The sequence below is a fragment of the Erythrolamprus reginae genome, chromosome 3 (assembly GCF_031021105.1).
Source record: "Erythrolamprus reginae isolate rEryReg1 chromosome 3, rEryReg1.hap1, whole genome shotgun sequence".
Taxonomy (NCBI): domain Eukaryota; kingdom Metazoa; phylum Chordata; class Lepidosauria; order Squamata; family Dipsadidae; genus Erythrolamprus; species Erythrolamprus reginae.
The window spans coordinates 134,315,864-134,323,789 of NC_091952.1; the positions used below are offsets into that span (position 1 = coordinate 134,315,864).

Below are 7,926 nucleotides of genomic sequence, written 5' to 3' on the forward strand. Positions count from 1 at the left end.
AAATTGCAAAAAAAAGCTAGTGACTAAAAAAATAATTCTCTTTATAGGTCTTAATGGGATTGAGCTGTCTTTGAAGAACCTCAAGAAAAAGCAAGATGAAATACAGAAAATTAATTCACTGAGCAACATTACAAAATATTAAGGATATTCCTTTTTTAGGTATATTTTATTTTATTTATATTTTATTATATTTTATTTGGTATTCTAATTTAAGGCTGAGAAACTATTCTTCAAATTTCTGTCATAAGTTCCTCCAATTAATTCCCTATATACCTATAAGGAAGGAATTTTGCTGTACTGCATAAAATTAAAGCAGGCAATTGCAGCTAAGGACTTATGAAAGATTGAAGGGGGCCAGGCAAGCATGTTGGGGAGGGGAGTATCTTGTGAATTTAAGCATATTGCCTGTGAGATATGCAAATTCAAAGGCAATGGCTAAGTAAGGTGGGCAACAAAGCACCACAATTGATCTATGTCAGTGGGAGTATAGGGTAATGTACATGTAAAGGTTAAATTTCAATATAAAGTAAATAGAAAATCAAAGGCCTGGCAAAAAAAGTGAATTTTTACAGAACATTGAGTGGAATCAAACATTCCATTGTCCCAAAGCAATTGAGGATGTCTTCTCCCACTTATCAGAAAGAAGCCTTCCAAAGGGCTTAATCTTCCATATAAAGATTTGTAATGGGAGAAGCTTCTTTGATAGTTCCTACCTAAGCCATTTGGACTGGTTCTAATAATGGTCTTAATCATTTGTAGGTTTTAATTTTAATTGCTGTTTTATAGTTTATTAGTAACCATAAAAATGATGGATAATAACAAATTGTAATGAGAACAATAATAAAGTAACACTGAAGCAGTTTTCCATTCTGATCTTGTCCGCTTCTGTGGCAAATTAAATATTGCAAATTGTTGGAAATCCATAAGGATTTTCCCAAGCCGCCTTGGAAAAGTTTGAAAAGTATTTCTTGCATACATGTGGCAGATTGTTCTTATGTGTTAATTAAAATATACTTGATAATTTTAAGCATTTAATGATGCCAGCCTGTATGATGAAAAGCTAATAAAACTGACTTTAAAGATGGAGGTCTGTGATTAGCTCTACCTGATTGGGTACTTATCTGGATCCTCCATGATTAAAAAAATAATTTTCTTGGCTATCATCAATCTTTCTTTTCTCTTTAGGACTTGGAGTAACGCGAGGAGGAATTTAAGAGCAAAACTGACAGGTAAGCTACTACAGATAACAGCTTAACCATGTTAGAAATTGCATAGTGTTTTGCAAACAGGATGGTCCTTCAATGTAATATAATATTTACTAATACTATATTAGTAAATACAAAAATGACTATTTGACTAGATATTCTAAAGATGAGTTCAGAAGATTATTCTGCAAAGAGATCTGAAAACCTCCCAACAGCATATCTGTCATGGTCACCATTTTGCTACCACTTTGAATCCTGCTCCCTGATATTTTTGCAGTGGGGGAGGGAGGAGAATGGAATGTGGGAGCGGGGTCTGGGAGCCAGGTAGTGCTGGCCCAACAAGGAAGAAGTACCCTAAAATAATGTGGGGATTATTATTTATTAGTCAAAGACTGATAAGGTGGGGAGGAGTCTCAGCGAAAAAGAAAGTTAAGCATTGTTTTTGCACTGATTCAGCAGATTCTGGTTTGCTACTTTTTTGTAACCATTTTGCTTAGGAAAGTATACTCTTGGTCATAAGAATGGTCCAGGGGTCTTCCTTTACTGAATGGGACAAATGATAATATCCTTTTGCTGTTAACTTTACTGTTAAGTCAGTTTTATTGGAGACCTAGAAACATTAAGTCAGTGGAATTGCTGTGGAGCTACTATCATCAAGACTGATCTGCTATACTTTAGAATATAACTAGTAAAACTTAAAAAGATTATGAAATATCTGAACTGAAATTGGGGTGTGTGTGAAAAAACACTGCAATATTACTTTGTTCTTGTAATACTAAACTTCCAATGTTTTGTGTTTGCATATATAAATGGGCATTTTTTATATTAACTAGGCTTTGAGGATGGAATTACTGTATTGAGGTAAGAGTTTAGTTTTCATTATTCTGTACTAATGATTTGGTCAAAGTTTTTTATCCAGTTGTAACCAGTGATGAGATTAGATTCTGCCAAATGAACACTCATGATATTAGCATCATTCCGTTCCACTTTTCACTGAGGTTACATTGTTCAGTCCTGTGATTAGGCATTTATAGAAAATAATTGCTTTCCCAAGCAATTTAACTTATTGATGTATATTTAACCCTGCTGTTCTGTTCGGGTCTGTGAGACCCGAAATCAAGGTTTGAGACCCTGTAAAAAATTTTCCCTGCATATCTGAAACTTGAAATTTCATGACTTTTCATCATTTCAGGGGTTCTCTCTATGAGAATTTTTTTGGGGGGGTGGGAGGTTTCTTTCTTGCTGAAAAAAAAAACCTCCCTAATGTTATGTTCCCAGGTCACCCTGACCCGGACCGAAAACTCTTCATTTGCAGTGCTTATGTTTGGTCTTTTTGAAAGCTTTTTTCACTTGGAAAGTAGTCTGAACATTTCTTCACACAATGGAATGAAAATTGAACTGAAAAAATTAATCCTTATTGGTTTATTTTGCCCATAAATGTGCCTCCCCCCCCCCCGTTTTTGTGAAAGTTTTTTCAATTTATGGATAGTTTTGCTTGCAAAATGCAGTCTATTTTACTGGAGTTGGTGTGGGAATGGTACCTTGAACATTTCTGAATATAAGAAAAATATAAAGGAACTGAAAAAAATGATTCTTACTGGTTTTTTAACATCAGAAATAAGGCCTCCCTCCCCCCCTCGGCTGCTTGCAACCATTTTCACTTTATATTTACGCAGGCTTCAAATCCAAAATATTTTTAATATCTTAGGCATTCATTTACTCAATTTAACAATGCTGATCATCAAAAAAATATTTGTGGGGGTGGGGAAAAATTTTTTTTTCTGGGCAAAAAAAAAGTCACGTTTAGTCTGTTCGGGTCATATAGACCCGGACCAAAATGATTTTTTTTAGGTACTTGAATTTGGTATTTTTGAAAACTTTTTCAACTGGAAAACTAGTTTGAACATTTATGAACATAATGATATGAAAATTGAACTGGAAAAATTGAGACTTATATTTTTATTTTGATCAAAAAGCCCCTCCCCCCATCCTTTCTGAATTTCGTGTCAATTTCTATTTTTTAAGGCTACAAATCCCTAAGGAATTTTCCCCCAAAAGGTTTGATATACTAAATTGAACATTTCTGAATATAAGAAAAATATAAATGAACTGAAAAAAATGGTTCTGCAAATGAAGAGTTTTCGGTCCGGGTCAGGGTGACCCGGGAACATAACATTAGGAACTTTTTTCGAACAGAACAGCAGGGTTAAAAGTACTGTACCTTCTTCATCTTCCTCAAGAACATAAGATTGCAAATGTATTACTTTGTGTTAATTCTGCAGCTTTAGCAATGTGCAATTCTAGTCAGCAAATTTTAGATTTGGTTACTTTCCACCAGGAAATAGGCTTCCTTACCCAATTTGGAGCAAAAATTAGAAAGAAATTAACTGAAAATATTTCTGAAGTCTGTATTGAAGTTTTATAATTCCCCCCCCCCCCCCCATTTTTCAAAAACTTAGGTTTACTGTTTTATGGAATTTCTTGATAAGGTCAGTATATTATTTTTATAATCTAATTATTCAGTCTTGGAAGTTGATAAAATGGCTGAATGACTTGCAGGCTGAATTGCTCCTATTAATACTTCTAATATGTTCCCTATGAATTTCACCATGTCAGATTTCATGAAGGTGGGATGAAAAATGACTAAAACTAGATGTGATGGTTTTACATAATGCCTCCCAAAAACCTCATTGAAATATTCCTGAGCCAGAAACAGCAGTCTTGCCTGCATGGATGATATCAATGCCACATTGGGCCTCCACTCAGTTCTATAAAAACAATCTTGTAAAAAGAGTAGGGACACCTCAATACAGACATAAAGGGTGTTTCCAAAATGCAGTGTGTGTGTGGTAAATAAGCACATTTGCTGCATTTGATTTTGCTGGAAAAGCCAATGATGTTTTAAGAGTAGTGGACAGAAACTTTTCTGAGAACTGAAAACACTGAGGCTTTATGTTGCTAATATTTAGTGATATGTCATAGTACCATAACTTAGTTTAAAATCTGAGACAAAATTGTTAGCGAAAAAGTGTCTGTTTTGCACAACTACATAAACTGCTGATGGCTTACAATATTTTTCATTTCAGATTAGTTTAAAAACTGGCACCTGATGGATAGAATAGTTTTGACCTCACACTAATGGTAAGTTCATGTTAAAGAGACGGCATTAAATTTCAAAATGAAGCTTGTGTTCTTTGACCTTATTTTGTGTTAAAATAAATGTTTCCTTTGTACTGTTAATGATGAAATTGAAAAAAAGATGGGAATCTCTCTGAAAAGTAGTGAAGATACAATTTTACTGAGACAGTACAAACTATGTGAACTACATAATTATTGTGTAGTGTTACATTATGAGATATATAATCAACATAAAATTTTGGGTGGTTTTTGAAATAAATCTGTATTCCAGTTTGAAAATCTTTTTAAGCAACAATAATTACCATGTGTGATCCTGGCTTTGCAGGATGCATAAATGTGTTTTAAATCATTACAAACTCAGCTGTCTAGGGAAAAAAAGTACTTAAGAGGCAGAGAATTTATAAGAATTACAGCAAATACCACAGTTTGTTCCTGTTTGAAGTATCTGCCTATGTGGCTCAAGGTAGCTGAATTCCATTTCATCTCTTCTCCACAATTAATAACTTTTAAGAGAATGGAGTTGTGGAGACATGGAAATTGTTTTGCTGTAAGCGCAAAATGGAATTTTCAAGTATTCTGAAAGTTTGAATTGAAAGCATCTATAATGCTTTGAGCTGGAAGCTGGTCTATTGAAACTGCTTCAGTTTTACGGGAACTTAAAAATGTGATATCTGGATGAAAATAAACATATCTTGCCATATTTCTAATTAACAGTAGACGCTACTAAAGCCTGAAAGCTTTGTTTAGCTTTTAAAATGGTGTTTCTCCTTGTTTTCAGCAGAATAATGCAAGTTTTGTAGAGCTATTATAAGTTTGTTTGTAGCCGCACTTCAACCACGCATGGAAGAAACAATGTAAATGAAAAGTCAATTTTGTGCAAGTTGGAACTGACAGTTGGCTTTCAAGGTATGTATACCCTATACTTAACATGCTTATTTTCTTGAGAATGGTGAAATGATGATACCGCAATCTTGAACTCTCTTTCTGAATATGTGATGGATTATCCAAGATCTGACCCATTCACGTTTCACATTGCTTTGTATCTCTAAATAGGAAATATATTGGCTTGATTCCTTTTCCTTTTTCTCCTTCCAGATCTGAGAACCTGTCCAGAAATTACTGTTTTCAAAAACATTGGAAAATACTTTGGAATCCAAAGTAGATGTCATTAGATTAAAAAGAAACACTGGACAATAAAGATTTTACTTCCTGAACACTTTTGAGTTGCATCGGTTTTTTTGCTATGAATTATGGAAATAAACTAATCTATGACAATACCATTTAACATAAATCTCTTCACAATTTTGTTTATATATTTTTAAGTTTACTAATTTTCACTGATGTTATAAGTTGCTTTGCATGTTCAGGTTTGCACTTGGGATATTCCATAACATTTGTAGAACTTGGATATGTTTTGGCATGCTCTCAGGCTTTAGCTGTCTGGAAAGACCATAAAAGTAGCTCACATGGGTGGCTGCTGCTCATTTTTTTCTATAATTTGCTTGTAATGCAAATTACACAAAAAGACAATGCTATGCTTTGAACAATCACATTAAAATACTTGGAAACTGATTATTAACAAATGCTGTAGGGTAAGGATGTCAAACTCACAATGGCACAGTGGTGTCATGTGAGATGTACTGGGACTTTTCTCCCATTAGTAAATGGTGTGGCCAGCACATGATGGGCCGGGAGTTTGACAGCCCTGCTGTAGTGGAACAAGAAAAAATAATTGTGGCCTTGTTAGTTGTTATACTCCAGTCCTTGTACTTAATAATGCTTGAGTTTTTCATTCAACAAAAGTGATGTTAATCCAAAGTTCCTTCAGTGTCAGGAAAAACCTCACTGCTTTGAAATGTGTATAGCTTCGCCCACTGCTTTCCTGTTGTGGATGCTGTGGTGGGCTTTGAGGTACACAGCAATTTGGGTGCAGGTTGGCAACCTTATCAAAATCCAGGACATCTTTGAAATGATTTTCTTACCTCAGTGTTCTGTCTGGGTCCCTCCAGAAGCCAACACCAACCAAAAAGTATCAGACACACTGGTAAAAAGCAAAGGCAGTTTATATAATTCAAAGCAAACACAGGTAACAGAAACTGTCGTTCCAAATAGGAACACGCTGGAACTCCACAGATGTTTCACGAAGGCCATGAAACAAGACAGGATACTTGCTGTCAAAATCAACGCTGGAGATAGACCGTTGAACTTACCTGAACGGTCTTCTCGATGCACTGCAAGGAGAGTCCAAGATGGGTTATTCTTCAGTCTGATTGGTAGGGACTGAGTTTTAATTTAAATATTAATTACTAGGCAGGCACTGCCTCCCCCTTAGCCCTCCAGTCTAAAGTAAAGCGAAGGAGCAGTAAAGCAAAAAACCATTTATTAAACAATTTAACTTTCAAACACTTAACTGTAACTAGACAACTCAACCACCCACAGTAGCCCTGGTCCCAGAGTCGGGAGGGTTTGGACTCTCCTTGCAGTGCATCGAGAAGACCGTTCAGGTAAGTTCAACGGTCTTTCTCCAATGCACTTGCAAGGAGAGTCCAAGATGGGATATGCCCAAGTTATGATCACAGGGAGGGACAAGACTGGACCAGGGGCTCCGAGTAGGAACAGACCCCTTGCAGCACCCTCCTCCCAAATGCTGCTTCCGCCGAAGCAAGAGTCAATCCGATAATGCTTGATAAAAGTTGACGGAGCTGCCCACGTGGCCGCTCTACAAATGTCCTCCAAAGAAGCCTGGGTTCTCCAGGCCGATGAAGTGGCCGCACTTCGAGTCGAATGTCCTGTTATCCCTGGTGGAATAGGGGATCCTTTAGTCCTATATGCCTCTGAAATACATTCCCTCAACCAGCGGCTGATAGTTTGAGAAGACACCTTGGTGCCCATGGTTCTAGTGGAAAAGGACACAAACAGGGCTTCTGACGTCCTAACAGGTTGAGTCCTCCTAACATTTAGGACTCGTCTCACGTCCAGTTTATGCCACCTCAATTCAGAGGGGTGAGTCCCACGAGCACAGAAGTCCGGAAGTACGATATCCTGAGTCCTGTGAAAGGAAGTGTTTACCTTTGGGATAAACGCCGGATCCAGTCTAAGGACTACTCTGTTTGGGTCAAAACGACAAAGGTCTGGTCTTGTTGACAAAGCGGCTATCTCAGAGACCCTCCTGGCTGAAGTGATTGCAACCAAGAAGGCGGTCTTAAGAGTCAGCAACCTTAGCGACATCTGGCGTATGGGTTCAAAGGGAGGACCTGTCAGTGCGTGCAACACCAAGAGAAGGTCCTAAGAAGGAAAACGATGAATCACTGGTGGTTTAAGATTGGCCGCTCCTTTCAGGAAGTCCCTGATCCAGGGATGTCTGGTAAGGGAACGATAGCTGTCTGTTGAAATAATGGTGGCCAGAGCGGCGACATGACGGCGTAAAGTATTAGGGGCAAGGCCCTTCTCTAGGCCTGCCTGCAGAAAGGTTAATACAACGTGCGGTGACGCCGTCTGAGGATCTATCTCCCGCTGTTCACAAAAGTTGTAGAAAGCAGCCCAAGTTGCCTGGTAAATTCACCTTGTAGATGGTCTGCGGGCT

General features: G+C 37.3%; 3 non-coding genes across 3 annotated transcripts; all 3 read left to right on the forward strand.

Annotated features, from left to right (window-relative positions):
* Positions 1-1,044: 1,044 nt before the first annotated feature.
* Positions 1,045-1,111, forward strand: LOC139166097 (small nucleolar RNA SNORD44). Its single transcript, XR_011558898.1, has one exon. It is a non-coding gene; the product is annotated as a small nucleolar RNA SNORD44 (small nucleolar RNA).
* A 1,017-nt stretch (positions 1,112-2,128) lies between these two features.
* On the forward strand, positions 2,129-2,206 carry LOC139166095 (small nucleolar RNA SNORD47). The gene has a single exon (XR_011558896.1). It is a non-coding gene; the product is annotated as a small nucleolar RNA SNORD47 (small nucleolar RNA).
* A 2,230-nt stretch (positions 2,207-4,436) lies between these two features.
* On the forward strand, positions 4,437-4,514 carry LOC139166088 (small nucleolar RNA SNORD79). The gene has a single exon (XR_011558890.1). It is a non-coding gene; the product is annotated as a small nucleolar RNA SNORD79 (small nucleolar RNA).
* The last annotated feature ends 3,412 nt before the right edge of the window (positions 4,515-7,926 follow it).